Source organism: Equus caballus, chromosome 14 (assembly GCF_041296265.1).
Source record: "Equus caballus isolate H_3958 breed thoroughbred chromosome 14, TB-T2T, whole genome shotgun sequence".
In the NCBI taxonomy this organism is placed as follows: Eukaryota; Metazoa; Chordata; class Mammalia; order Perissodactyla; family Equidae; genus Equus; species Equus caballus.
In genome coordinates, this window is record NC_091697.1 from 19,550,973 (window position 1) to 19,566,786 (window position 15,814).

Consider the following 15,814-nt stretch of genomic DNA (forward strand, 5'->3'; position numbering starts at 1 on the left):
TTTGGCAATAGATGTTAGCTCAGGGCTAATCTTCCTCAGCAAAAAAAAAGAAAAGAAAAGAAAAAAAATCTACTCTAAAAAAAAATTGTTAAGGCAATAAAAAGTCAAGCCACAGAACAGGAAAAATCTTTCCAAATCACATATCCATAAAAGATGTGTCAAGAATGTTAAAAAAAAAAAAATCCTTCAAAACTCAATATAAAGAAGGCAAACAATCCAGTTTTTCTAAAAAAATAGGCAAAGAGTTTTATCACACACTTCCCCCTACAGGATATAAGGATGGTAAATAAGCACAAATAACATTATTAGTCATTAAAGAAATGCAAGTTAACACAATGATGCTGTACCACAACACACTGTTAGAAACTAAACTGAGACACTGACAATATCAAAGTTGGGTGAGGATGCGAGAAGCTAGATCACTCGCACATTGCTGGTGGGAGTGCAAGACGACACGGCTACTTTGGAAGGTGAGTTTGCAGTTTCTCATACAATTAAACACACACTTACCATATAACCCAGCAATCCCGCGCCTGAATTTTCACCCTGGAGAAATGAAAACTTATGTTTCCACAGAAACCTGTTCAAGAATGTTCATAGCACCTCTAATCATAATTGTCAAAAATTGGAGTCAACCAAATATCCTTCAGCAGGTGAATAGATAAGCAAATTGTGGTAAGTCCATGCCATAAAATGTTACTCAGAGGTAAAGAACAGCTTAATAATACACACAACTCAGATGAATCTCAAAGCTACACCATGTGAAAAAAGCCAGTCTCAAAATGTGAGATATTATATGACTTCACTTGTGTGGCATTCTTGAAATGACAAAGTTATAGCGGTGGAGGATTGCCGAGGGTGTGGGTAGAAGGAGGATATGACAATTTCAAAAGTAGCATAAAGGAGGTCTTCTTTTGCAGTGATGGAACTGTTCTGTGTCTTGATTGTGGTGATTGTTATATGGATCTACACATGTATTAAAATACACAACTTTTCACAACTGAGAAAAAGTTCATATTAGTACATAATTCAAAAAATAAAATTAAAAAAGATATCCAGGGATACCAGGTAAAAAAAAAAATTGTGAGAACTTGCTTGGAAAAAAAGAAACAGACCCACAAAGACATCAGATAATGAAATATCATAGTTGGCCAGAGGCAATATTTGAAGAGATAATGGCTACAAATTATCCAGTGCTGATGAAATGCACTCCTCCACAGAGCCAAGACTCCCAAACCCCAAACAGGATAAATATGAGGAAATCCATACCAATAAACACCGTAGTGATGATCCAGAAAACTAAAGACAGAGAGTAAATCCTGAAAGTAACCAGGGGATAAAAGAGAGATTATCATCAAAGGTGCAACAGGAAAACTGACAACCAACTGTCTGACAGTCAGAATGGGGACCAGGGGAGCGCTGGCCACGTGTGCACAGCGCTGCCAGAAAGAAAGTGCCGACTCAGAATTCTCTTCTCAGCAAAACATCCTTCGAGAACGAGGGTTTCATGTCTAGAAAGGATGGAAAACTGAAGGCAGACCAACATTCCTACCAAAATCAACTACAAAATTTAAAAACAATGTTTAAAGGAATTAGAGAATGATTGAATGAAGAAGGACAACAGGGGTCCAATTTTGAAGAGGGGAAATCCTGGAAGGAGAAATGGAGGCCAAAAATGCATTGAAAAGACATCACTGCAATACTGAAAGTAAATTATGGTCCTAAGAGTCTATACTCTTTGGAATATGTTTTAAAATAAACCAGATATTGGGGCCGGCCCGGTGGCTCAGCGGTTAAGTTCGCACGTTCCGCTTCTTGGCAGCCCGGGGTTCGCCGGTTCGGATCCCGGGTGCAGACTCGGCGCCGCTTGGCATGCCATGTGGTGTTAGGCGTCCCACATATAAAGTAGAGGAAGATGGGCATGGATGTTAGCTCAGGGCCAGTCTTCCTGGAATTTCATATATGTATGATACATATGATATATGTGACATATATGACATATGACATATATCATATATATCACATATATATGAGGGAGAAGTGAAATACATGAGAAAAATAGTACAAAATGCAGGACAATAATAAACTAAGTTAACAGGTTAAGGCATAGCATCATTACAATAAGCCAAGAATGTATGTTTTCGTCTCTAGGATTAATCACTAAAGTAATATATACATACATACATCCTCAAAAATACACCTTAAAATATGCAAAACAGCATTTGATAACATTAGAAGGAAATACAAAAAAATCCACAATCACATTGAAAAAGTTGAACACGCCTCTTTCAATCACTGATAGAAAAAAGTCAGGACGTAGAACATCTGAAACACGTGATTAATAAACTTGACCTATTTGACAAATACAGAACAGCTTACCCATCAGCAGAAGATTTCACATTATTTTGTACGTCAAATTTTATTTACTCATATTGACCCCATGCTAGGTCACATGGCAAGCTTCAAAATATTTCACAGGCTTAAAATCATTCAGTATATGCCCTGTGAAAGATAGAAATCAATAATAAGCAAATATTGAACTGCTTGGGTATTGAGCAATATACCTTTAAATACATTTCTAAACTGAGCAATATAGTTTAACTTGGGTTAAAGAAGTTATTACAATAGAAATTAGAAAATCCTCTGAACTGAATTACATTAGAGATATATCAACTAACTATTTCTTAGAGAGAAATCTGTACCTTTAGTTTCATATAGCAGAAAAGGAGACAAGTGGAAAATAAACGATTTGAGATTCATCTTGAGACACACCAGAAAAAGGTTAGCACAGTTCAAATACAGCCAATAAGAGAAAAAGAAAGAGGAAATGAAAAGAGAAGAAATCCATAAAATACAAAAACCAATGTTCAATAAAGTCATCAAAGTGAAATGTAATGTCACGAAAAGTTTAATTAAATTGAATAACATCCAGCAAAGCTAATCCAGATAAGAGAGAAGATACAAATTACCAATATCAGGAAGGGAAAAGATGCCAGAGACCTCAAGACATTAAATAAGTAGGAAGAGAATTTACTCACGGGAGAGGCACCCCTGTGGTCCCTGGGAGCCCGTGCATGTTCTTGCTGGGTGTGCCCTGAATGCAGAGGTGAAGTTGCTCTTTACATATGCCATTTCCCACAGGCGTGTTTACAGGGAGGATCCTTGGCGGCTGAGGTGACATCCACCACTGCACACAGAAAAGGCTTATCTCTGCTCAATATAAGAGCAGTGAATCCTTCAAATTCAGGGTTCTTCTCCTGTAACATAATTCACTGTGCAGATATTCGCATGGACACTTTGTATCACCCCACGATGATGATGGGGCAGGGTGTATGGGGATGCCCTGAAAGCACCATGCTGACACGCTGGCACCTGCTGCTGCTGTGAGTAATCAAATCATTTGTCTCTGACCCAGGAGGCTTGTGTCTTATGTCAGCATAAATAGTAATTGTCTTCCCCATTATCTTGCAAGTAGGATAACAGCCTAGGCACTTTGTAGTTTTTGACAGTATTGGTGATGAGGACAGGAATCTAACAGAGAAATGGATTTCTGGAAGAGAAAGGACAAGGGGCCCCTGAGAGCCAGGTGAGGGAGTATCAGAGGATTCTCTGGGATTCAGTAGAGAATGCTCTCACCCAAGTCACAGGCAAGGGGAGCAATAAGGGTTCCTCAGCATCCTACTCCTCAAAGACTGTGTAGAGGCTGAGTGGCAAGAAGTAAGATTGAAACAAGCCACCTAAATGTGCTCCCTCTAAGAGGGAGGAGGAAGCAATGTTATCACGACCGTGGGCAGCAAGTCTGTGGGCTCAGCCAAAAGGCAGGGTGGCTGTGGCTGATGATCAGAGCTGACAAAAGTAGTGTCAGCAGTATGAATTTAGCTTTAGGGAGGCTGAAAACAAGTTCATTTGTTGAGCCCAAGCAAATGCCACCAAAAGGGAAAGTCATTGCACGGCCTTGCTTGCTGGTATGGAGCTGCTCTCATCCCTCCGGGAGGCTCCCTCCTCTGTGCCTGACCTTCGCTGCTTTAAGGAAACGAGCCAAGGTTACTGGGGAACTTCAGGGAAAGGCGTGACTCAAGCTTTCCTAGCTCAGTTGGACAAAAGTGTCCCAGTCACCATTCTCCCTTGTCCCAAGTGGGAGAGAGTGCTGAGTACAGGGGTGGCCTATGGTACCCAGGAGAAGAGATGGAGCCAGGGTGGAAGGTGAGGCATAGAGAGAAAGAGACCCTGAGCCTGGGCTCCATGTGGATGCTGGAGGCCCACAGGGGAGGAGGTAGTGCTGACCCTGGAGTGAGGAGCCAAAAGAGGAAGGAAAGCCTCCCCGACTTATTCTGTGGCCCCAGGCTCAGCGCCCCAAACCCCGCCCTTCCCGATTGCCCTGAACTCTCAGAACCTCCTGACCAGCATGTGTTCAACCCCTTGGTCTCTGTTCCGAACAACAAATTCAGCTGATAGGATTTGAGCACAACTTGTAGAGCCAAAAAAATGAAAAGTTAAAGTAAACTAATAGGTCAGGACTCCGAGCCAATCCCACATCTTGTAGGTACAGCTGGCACTGCTGAATGCATAAGGAAACTCGCGTGTTGCGTGCTTGCACTGTAAATGCTCAGGGAGTGTCAGGGGACATTCTCCTGCTCAGGCACAGAGACGTAGAGAAGTGCTGGTGGGACAGCTCCTGCCCTTCACCCCCAGTGCGGGCGCCTCTGCCTCCTGATGACCAAAGCTGTCACTATGTAGACGATGTCCTGTTGGCTGGCAAATCGGAAGCCTCAGTCCCCACGGTCCAGACTGTGATGTTGTCACACTTCAGCCAGCAGGAGTGGTTGAGAATGCTGACACCATTTGGGGCCCCGCTTATCAAGCAAAATTTCTTGGGACAATACGGGTGGGTCCACAATGTGCCTCCAGCAGTCAAGGAAAGACTGCTGCTCCTTCAGCCCCACCGCCAAGACAGAGGCTCGGCACCTGCTGGGACTCTGAGTCTGGGAGGCGGCATGTGCCTCCCTTGAGCATTTACCTTGTCCTCTCTCAGCATCCTTCAGCAGGGCCAAAGCCACCAGGCTGTGCTGAGAGCCGTTCAGGAAGCTGTGGCATCCCCCCACCTTAGTGCCCACAATCCTATGACCCCTTTGAGCTACAAATCTTTGTGAGTGATGATTTTGCTGATCGGAGGCTGTGGTTAAAAAAGGGCATGGATGCCCCTTGAGTTTCTGGACTTGTCACTTCCCTGAAATGTCTACCAGGCACAAACATTTTAAAAAGCAGATCTAAACTCATTACTGAGGTTTGTTGAAATGGAACGCCTACCCATGGAGGCCCCAGGACTCTCCAGCCTAACGTCCATACTGGGGGAAGGATCAGCTCTGAGATACGACTCACAGGACAGGCTTCGCCGGCCAAATGGAAAAAAATGTGGTCAGGGGAGCAGCTAGCTCTACGTCATCTCAGGTTTGCATGATGAACGGGTGGCACTACCCCTTTTCCTAGGAAGCTTTATTCCATCCACCCCTTGCCTCATTAGGTCCCTGAACTCACAGAGGCTCCTCCATATGTGCAGGCCTGATCCGCTGGTGGTTTGGTGAAGGTAGAACCTGACGCCCACTCACACCTACTGCTCTTCAACTTCAGCACGGCCATGCTGAACCAAAGGCGGGAAAGGCTGTTCCCATAGCTCTAACACTCCACCTGATGAACCGTGTTGCATTTTTGAGCTCCCGGGCCCTTGCCAATTGAAGGACTACAGAGTAGTACATTAAAGACGCCCCTCTTTGGTGCCACAAACTGAGGAAACAAACCATAGTTGATGGACTGTCTAAGTACATGCCCGTGGTAAGGTCCACTCTCTGACAAGACCGACTGGGATCAAGCTGCTGAGGAAGGTGCACTGCCCAGCCTGTCATGGCACATAGCAACACATTCGCACAACAGACTGGCCAGAGTGAGAGAAGATCCTCGGGACACGCCACCCTTGTGACTTCTGCCAAAAGTTGGCCAGCTGGTCTCGTGGTGAAGGAGGCCGCCTCATATCGGGCACTGACCCTGCCCGCTGCTAACAGATTGACCACTCTGGATTGAGAGCCTCCTCTCAGGGTGACTGTTGATGCTTCACTCTTGGTGACACATTTTTCTAGTTATATTGTTGCTGTTCCTGTCTAATCTGCTAATTCTGGCCACATCATTGTAGCCTATGAAAATAAGCTACGCCATGATTTTGGCTTTCTGGACCATCTACAGTCTGAAAATTGTGGGCATTTTGTCACAAAGGCTTCCCAACAATGGGCCAACAGTCAGGTATCTGATGACATTCTACATTCCCTATCATCCACAGGCGTCACTGACTCTACATTCCTCACCTCCTCCTGGTCCTCACCAGTCAGCAAGCCAGTTTGGCCAGTGAATGTGGCCATCTCCAGAAAGGGATCATGTCCTCATGGCCACTTCCTGACTAATGATCAAGACAAAAGGTTTATATGGGATTATGGATGCTCATTTTGAATTATAGGATCCCACCTTACGGATGAAAGGTCCGGGTGTGACTGGAAATAAAGTTGTAGGTACTTGGAGGGAGCACACTGATTTTTGTGATGGTGGAGGGTGAGCAACAACCCCGGCACCTGGGCAGGAAACACCATAGACCTCAGACAATTACTGCTCATTTTGTGCCCTAGGTCCACCACGTCTCCACCTGAGCGAACCCAGTCCACATGCTATGGAGACAGAAAACTCATGTGGACATATACCTAAGTGGCCTAGCACTATGCCATGTATGACAATCAGAGCTGCCACTGAGATGACACTGTCCGTGTGACTCAACTAAACTGATATAACGGTGATCCAAATAACGCTTAACAATAAATCTGAAATTGGTATGGCTGGAGCCTCTACAGGATATACACCTACATGTGGAGGCAAGCAGGTCATGAAATGTCTCTCCATTTGGGATTAGCAGTTTAGTCTAAACTCCTTGGGGGAGTCGTAGAGTCATATTATATAATAGCCTAGCCTTAGAATACATCCCGGCTACCTAAAATGGGACTTATTGCTCATATCGTGCCCCCTCCCACCCACTAGGATGTATTCACAATTGGCTGAGTCTAGGACCTAAGGCCATAGTTGAAGTCCATACTGCAGTTGGGCCTCATTCTTCTGCTTAGAGTCCTGTTGATAGTAGCCTTAATTTAATGCCGTACGAGACAAATTGAACAGATTTAATGCCAGCCTCTGGGGGTCAGATCAGTCAGAGTGATACATTCATGTGAAAATTCCTGAATATGTTAGACTAAGAAGTTGAAAGAGGCAACTGCCGTGGGCCCTGTGTGTCCTGCATGCTCTTACTGCAGGTGCACAGAATGCAAGGCCCTGACGACCTTCCCCAGGCCATTTCTCAGAGTATGATTCTAAGGAGCACTGGACGGGGAGGGATGAGCACGTTTGCTCCTCTTCACTACAAAAGCAGTGAATCCCTCAAGTCAGGCCTCCACTCGTGTAGCGCAGCCCACGGCATCTCCAGCCAGCCATCAGGAGCCTGCATCGCCCCTGGGGAACCGACAGAAGCCAACAGGAAGCCCACGCTTTTCTGTGACTAATACTGTCCTTCGCCTCTGACCAAGCTGTCTCATAGCTTTGGCCAGCATCCATGAAACAGTGACAGGATGACTTACTAGCTTGCAAGAAGGGTAAAATCCTAGACCTTTTATAGTTCTTGACAATTATAACAACTCTCAACAATACGTTTCATAATTTAGAGGAAATGGACAGATTCGTCAAAAAACACAATTTTCCAAAACTGACATAACAAAATCTAAATGCTCCTATATCTATAAAGGAAATTGAATTCATTATTAAAACTTTCCAACAAAGAAGATTCCAGATCCAGAATCTTTCTTTGATGAACTATTTCAAATATTTTGAAAAGAAAGAATGCCAATCTGTGGCCGGCCCGGTGGCACAGCGGTTAAGTGCTCACATTCCGCTTCGGGGGCCCAGGGTTCGCCAGTTCGGATCCCGGGTGCGGACATGGCACCTCTTGGCAAGCCATGCCGTGGTAGGCGGCCCATGTATAAAGTAGAGGAAGATGGGCACGGATGTGAGCTCAGGGCCAGTCTTCCTCAGCAAAAAGAGGAGGATTAGCAGATGTTAGCTCGGAGCTAATCTTTCTTGAAAAAAAAAAAAAAAAGAATGCCAATCTTACACAGACTCTTCCCAGGAATAGTTGAAAAAGGAACACTTTCCAACATGATTTTCAAAAGCAGCAAACCTTGATTAACGAATGGAAAACAAGAGACCAATAGCTCTTATGAACCTAGATTCAAACATCCTCAGCAAAATATCAGCATTCAAATCCACCGCTATGTCAAAGGCTAATATCGCGGATCCAAGTGCAGCGTATTCCATAAACACAAAGTGGCTTATCAGGCAAAGAAAATCAGTGTAATTCACCAGATGAATAGGAAAAAAAGACATGTGATCAACTCAATAGAACAAGTAAAATAATCTAGTAATTTTCAATACCCATTCATGATTAATTAAAAAATGCCTCTTAGAAAATGATGAATACAAGAGAACTTACTCTAATTTGATTCATCTACAGAAATGTTTCCCTCATGTTGACATTGGAGCTAATATTACTTCACAAACCACTTGGAAGGATATAAAGTAAACATGGAATGTAGACTCTGCTCTTATATCTCATTCTCCGCATTTCCTGGATGGAGATTTTCCACGTGAATCTCCTCTGTTCCAAATTTTCTTCATACACACACAGAAGCAACTGATACCTCCCTCAACGGTTTCTACAATCCAGCCAAGCGCTTTGGTGGGCAACGTTGTCCACGGCCATCTCCCACCTAGACCATAAACTGAGGGCGGAGGCCATGCCTGCCTCCCTCGTTCCACTGCCCAGCACGAGGCCCTGCCCACGAGAGGAGAGCAATAGAATCCCATTGAGTGACTGCGCAAGAGGCACAGAGCATACCTTAAGGATATCACATTTTTCACATGTGCCAAAGACAAAATATGTAACCGCTTCAAGAATTATGCTTGTTCTTTAGTAGGTGGGGCACAGAAGCCTGGGGACCCAGAAGAGGACAGCTGCTTCTACCGAACGTCTCAGGGAAGGTTTCCTAGCAGAGCAGACTTTTCAGGGTGAAGAGGAGAGCCAGTAACAGAAGTGGAGACGGGCAGGGCTGAAGCTTGCTGGTGGCACCTGGGCCACATGAAGAAGGGTCTTGAATGCCGAGGACATTGGAATTCAGTCCTGACTGCTACGGTGATCCATTTAGGTTGATTCACAGAAAACACAGGTACATTCAATACTATGAACTCAACGATGACAGATGCTTCATGTGCGTGGGATCCAACTGAGTGACTTGCTCTTCCCAGTGGATGTGCTGGTGGGAAAATAGCACATGGTCCATGGAAACAAGTAAAACTTGCACAACTGAGATGAGTGAATAGATGAGTGTGAAGAAGAGACACATCCAGCGAATGAGAGCACAGGAAATAGACTTGGTTGTGCAGTGACCATCATTCTTACAATAAGACATGAAACATGAAGCTGTGATTAAAAACCAGGAATAAATCACTGGGCGATTTTTTTCACGTTACTTAATCTCTCTCTGATTCTTCTCCCTTCTGCCAGTGGAATAATAACAGTACCCTCTTTAGAGTTTAATGAGTTAAAGTATGCAGTGTGCCTAGAAAAATCCTTGGCACTTAGCACATACCTCAGACTCCAAACAAAACCCAGTTCTCCTTTTTAATATATTTTATTATCATGTATTTAATTTAGAAGATGAAACTTACGGAAAAGGAAACACCTAACCAGAATTTCCCGTGGAAACGTTCTCCCTGTCAATGTGTAGGTCCACCTTGTTCTTCTCAAATGATGCAGAGCTTTCCCTCGTCTAGGTAGTTACTTATTTTTCCACAATCTGTATCCTATCAACAGCCTTGCAATTATCTTTGTATCTTAAAGTAAATTTTCAACAAGTTGGTTGATTGGTCAAAATGAACTTTATGTTTTGATACATATTATAAAATATGCATATAACTATTCTTTAAATTTGTACATCCTCCTTCATTTTCTGCTTCTCCACACCTTCACACAGTGGTATTTATCTGCTGTTAAGTGACAAACAACAGAAACGGGGACCTCGCCATCATAAGAATCAAGGGGAGCACACTGACATTCCGCGGCCGCCCCAGAACTGCAGGAAGAGAAAGAGAAGGACGGGGCTGCTCCAGGCTCCCGCCCGGCGTCCCTGCTCCCTCCCAGACTCCACTGCAGGTGGGGCCTCCTCTCCGGGGCACTGGGCCTCGGCTGCTGCACGGGGTGGCCAAGGCTGCAGCCACGAAGGTCGTGGGCTCCCTCCAGCACAGCGAAGCTCACTGCCTGTGGGGCATACAATTAAAAACAAAGCCTCCTGCCACCGCAGAAATCTCTCCGCAAAGGCAGGAGAGCCAGAGAACAGGGGTTTATGACTATTACTGAATAAGCATTAGTCCCAGATTGTGACACCCATCACAGACAATCCATGAAAGGGCACGCACACAGAAGGAAATCCCACCATTTCATGTAGCCTGGCGACAACCCGGGCATCACACGTTCAAGATAAACCGCAACTAGTCCTCAGGAGCAGGCTGGCGGCACCTGTGCCATGCACAGTTCATCTAAATCCACCCAGCAGTCAGGGCCGCCGTCCATGTCTCCTAAGTGCCTTTACCCAAAGGAGAAAGGCTGTCTGGCCTTTTACGACAAGAGGGAGGTTTGTAACTGCGAGCCGCACCTGCTGAAGGCAGCTTCCCAGACGCCTGTCGGGCCTGGGGGAGGGGCTCCGCCTCCCAGACTGCAGGTAAAAAGGTTTCCCGTGTGAATAATTTGTGAAATTTCTCAGCTGAAGATTTGATATTAGAAGGGCACTCTGTGTGACACATAATTTAATTTTACAGAGATGGCTCCTGGGTCCCAGAGAAGGATATTCTACATCTATGAAAAGCTGGCGAGAGGGTTCTTTAGCTTCTAAAACGGTTTAGGTATATATCAAAGGGACAGAGAAAGACTTTACAGATACGAGTTTTCCTTTGGAAAGGCTCTGAAAGAAAAAGGAGGGCGAGCCTCTCTCCCTTTCGACACCAGGAAATTATTTTTTTTTCCTTTTCTATTTGCCCTTATCTTACACCTGAAGATATTCGATGCCCCCTCTGCCCTCTGCCTCCCCACTACTCAGCCACTCCCCGCTCCTCTCTGGTCTCAGCCCCGTGATTTCCAGCTGCCCTCCCCTCCTCCGCTCTCACCCCCCTTTCCTTAACTCAAGGGACCCCCGTTCTGCCTGGACCTCCTCCTCACTGCACCCCAGAAGCTCTCTGCAGGCCCGAGCCAGGCAGCCGTGGGGACCCCTCGCATGGCTCCTGCCTCCAGGCAGCCCTGCATCTTGCGGTCCAGCGTCTGGAGCGCTTGCATGACGGCCGTCTGGCTTTTTCCTCGTCTGAGGCTGGAGGGAAGTCTGGAGCTGGTTATCCCATCGCAGGCAGAAGGGGCAGCTCTGAAAGGGATTGAAGTAAATTCTTGGTGACTGACGTCGGGCTGGCCTTTGCTATTAGTTTAAAATGACACATTTCTAGCTTAGTTCGTAGTGTTAAGGATGTTAGACTGTTACTCTCAATACTGTGATTACCCATATCTTAACAGATCCCCCTGTATGTGTGTTGGTGGAGATGATAAAGCCTTAAGTGAGACGGCCGGGAACCACCTCCCCGGGAGAGTCCGACCCCTATGGTCGTGGACGCGTCGGGGAGCAGCTGTGCGTCTGGAGCTTGTTCAAGTTCAGTAAGGAAAACTGACAGAACAAAGGGACTCATTAATAGAGAGATTACCTCATGTTGAAATATCATTTTGAATTTGGTGGCAGCTGAAATATAAACATTTTAAGGCAGAAAAGGAAGAAAACCTCGGGGACAAGAGAGGCCTCTGGTCACAACATCCCAACAGCCACTTTTCCCTTCCTCTCAGCTTTCTGCCACAGCCTCAGGACCTTCGTCAGGCCTAAGGCCCCTCCTGGGCCCTTGGGGGCAGCTCCGTGCATGACAGGGCCTGTGGCTCCGTGTACCTGGAGCTCTGTCTTTGCACACGAGTCCTGGTGGCCGGAAGGTGACCAAGGCCCCTTCTGAGGGCAGATCATGTTCCCAAAACAAAGGAAGAGCCCTCCCAGGCCAGAATATACTTAGTCAAAGTCCTTTTGTTCTGTCAGTTTTCTTTATTGAACTTGAACAAGCTCCAGACGCACAGCTGCTCCCCGACGTGTCCATGAGTATAGAGGTTGGACATCTCCCAGGGAGGCTGGTTCCCGGCCTTCTCACCTAAGGTTTGATCATCTCCACCAACACACATAAGGCACACTTGGGCCTTGTCAGGGAAGGAGGGCTCTCTGAAAACCTCTCAAACATACAACGGGAGTCATGCCAACATACATCCACATTTCTCTGTTCCTTCCAGGCCAGTCCTCAGAGAGACCAGGAAAGCCAGTTTCCTCCAAGAATGAGGAATCGTTGGAAGTGAGTCTCATCTTGAGTCAAAGAGGAAGAATCTCTTGCTGTCAAAGACAACTGCCTAGGGTCTCAAGCAAGAGCTGGCAACAGTGTCCCCAGATGCTGACAGGTTTCCAGGACTTACACCAGAATATTCACGAGGCCAACAGGTGAGGCCTGGCTCATCCTTGAGGAGAGGCCCTGCAGCAGACCATGGCCCAGAACCGGAGGACAAGTCTCCTCATGGATGTCTCTTCTGTCTTGCACTCACGTCCTCCCAGGACCAATGTGGCTGGCCCCGCCCACCCCACTGCCCTGAGCAGGGTGGAGAATTACCACACCGGCCTCTGCCACACCCCGTCTTCACACACTGGAAAGGGCGTACGCTCTGAGCTTGCCCTGCTCTCCTCTCCTAGTGGCTCCCCGCCAAAGCAATGACCCTGATGGGCTCTGCTGCCGGCCTGGGTCAGAGTGGCCACGGCCTCTGCGGGAAGGAAGTCCAGAGGCAGAGATCTGGGGAAAGGGTCTGGGCCACCTAGCTCAGCCCGGAAGGCGTCTGTTCCAGTCAGCTCTTCCCTGTGCAAACAGCTACCTCCCACTTCCTAGGACCAGCTCCAGGCCTTGCCCATTCGTGTTCCCGAGGGTCAGCTCTGGTTGTCCCCACAGGGGAACTCTACTGAGAATACCCAAGTACTGGGATAGGTGCCGTGGACCCCGCGTCCTGCACCGTCACCTCTGTGCCCGTTTCCTGTGCTTCTGCTGGCAGGCCTCAGACCCCAGCGGCAGAAGCGGACCTCTGCTGAGTCTGAGCCGAGTCTTGAACTTAAAGACGATTTGCGCGGATCCCTAACGCACTTGAGACCGCAGGATATCGCGGTTCCAAAGACTCATGACTCCTTTCCTTCCCCAAACCCAATGGCACGAAAATAAAGCGTGAAATTGAAGGAGATGGCCCTGATCTCTTTCATCCTGGTGGCAGGGCTTGGATGGGACCCAGAACTAGAGAGAACGACGGAGAGAGGCCGAGGGGCGGGAGGGGCCTGGGGGCTGCCGCCCTCCTCCCTGCTCTCATGCGTTGCTGGTGCTCTGCGTCACCGGCGACCATGGGACAGCTTGTGGCTTCAGGGATGACAAGCTTTCAGTCCTGCCTTCAGTGCTTTCTAGGAGGCTGTCGTCTTCCTTTAACGGACTGGGCCTCACCGGGCGGTAAACTTGAACTGCGGTTTCCGACTTCAGCGGTCGGTTTGGGGAGAATGTTGCCTTTACACTTAGGCGGAGACGTGTACTTTACACGGCGGACTCGCTGTCTCTTACACCCGCTTCTCCCCATTTCCCGGGAGAAGTTTATCAAAGTGAATAACTCCCCTTTGCAGATCAACTGACTCCAGTCTTTCTCTTGAAGAATTTCTCTCACTACTCCACACACACGATCATATTGGTCACTCTCCCAACCATTACTAATAGAACAGCCAAAATAACTAGGACCGCGGTCCTGCGACGAATCCGCGTTTCCGTGGACCACGTGAGCCTCGTGAGAACTGGGGCGGCTCCCTGGTCGCTAGAGGGCGCGCGGGAGTGGCCGCGGCTCCAGAAGTGCATCTTTGCGACCGTCTGGACCCCCTGTCTCGAGCGTCAAGCCCAGGCAGAGGGACTCTGCTAGGACCCGCTGGGGAGGACAGTCCACCCACAGTTTGGTCAGAGACAGGCATGGGCACAGGTGCATCTGCTGGAGCCCAGCCGCCGCTCGGAGGCCCTTCCCCTGGGGGCATCCCTGTGCAGATGGAGGCGTTGGTGCCTGAGGCCGCCTTGGCCTGGGCTCCAGGTTCTCGCCCTGCCCGGCCTTTCAAAGAGTCTCCTTCGGGACACAGAAAGGGGTCGGGGGCACAGAAAGGAATTGGCGGCCCCAGGTGTGCCAGGGCCTAGGTTCCCCCCTCTTGCTGACCGGAGAGTTTTATACTGAGCCTGCAGGCTGGATACCCACCCCCAGGCCCCCACCCCGCCCCATCCATCCACAGGCCTCCAGGGGCAACTCGCTGCGCTCAGTTTCATGGAGCATCCGAGTCAGGACTGAAGGGAAGCTGCTCTGCCCCGGGCTGGGACCTGGATGACCCAGCGGTCACAGCCTCCTCTTCCCCACTCTTTCCGCAGGCCTGCAGGAGGTGCCAGCCGCCACCAGGGGGCACCAGGGACGCCACAGGGCTGGAGCGTCTGTGATGGGGGAGGCGAGGCTGCCTGCGGTGGGAGAGTCAGGACGGGGGTCCCCTGAGCACAGAGGTGGTCACTGTGTGTCGCGAGCCCGCTCTCCGCAGCCTGTCTTTCCTCCCATCAGCCTGTCCTCACAATTAGGATAAAATGGCCATGGATTCCCTCAAGCACTTCTCTCTGCTCCAGGCTCTTTCCCCCGACAGTCTCTCTTACAACGTAGTTTTCATGATGTCCCTCAGGAAGCTGCAATGACTGTCTAAGCAGATAAAATGCTTCCCAGTCATTCCCAGGGCACATCAGAAGTGTCACTGGCTCACCCGTCGCCCGTAGCTCTGACCCGGGCAGAGCTTCCCCCGGAGGAGAACCCGGCAGTCGGTTCCCTCCGCGCGCAGCGGCTGCACCGGAGCACTGTGCTCGTCCCGGCGCTGGACCCCGCCGAGAAGCTTCGACGTGTTTACCCAGAAAGCGTTTGTCGTTGAAATAACCTGTGTATGGTTACTGAATATTTTGTTTCACGCTGAAATACAGAAACAATTTCCCTTACACTGATGGTTTCCCTAAACTGTAAAGCTGAACACGTGTTTCCTCACAAATCCTCAAGACACACGGTCCCAAAATCATTTGAAAAACACGTTATCAGGTCCACCTGACCCTCCAGAGTGATCCTGAGAAGAGAGCCCAGGTCATTTCCTGGTCCTCTGCCCAATCTGAGGGACTCCCATAGAGCTGTTTCAGATTTCAGGGGGAAAACAAACAAAAACCCTAGCCATTTGGACCCTCTTGACTACTGACATTCTCAGTCCTTAGGTTTCTTTAGAACCGGCTGGGCCCCTTACAGCCACTGATGCTCAGGCCCCAGTCTGGGTCATTACGTGAGAATCTCTGGGAAGGGACCCTCATCAGGATAGGTCCACCCTCTCCAGCTACTTCTAATCTGCAGCCCAGGCGTGAGTCACACGGTCACTAATGTCCCACCTCCCTGGAGCACAGTGAGCTGGGAATGGACCAGGAGGCGCCCACCCCCACCCCCACCCCCAAACCCTGCACTCAGGTGCAGGTCATGGCGGAGCGCATGGTCTTCCTC

At 48.3% G+C, this 15,814-nt stretch overlaps 1 long non-coding RNA gene across 1 annotated transcript; it reads right to left on the reverse strand.

Annotated features, from left to right (window-relative positions):
* Positions 1-2,379: 2,379 nt before the first annotated feature.
* On the reverse strand, positions 2,380-6,260 carry LOC138917237 (uncharacterized). The gene is made up of 3 exons (XR_011424971.1): positions 5,536-6,260; positions 3,039-3,550; positions 2,380-2,502 (listed from the first exon to the last, which is right to left on the reverse strand). It is a non-coding gene; the product is annotated as an uncharacterized lncRNA (long non-coding RNA).
* Between the last annotated feature and the right edge of the window lie 9,554 nt (positions 6,261-15,814).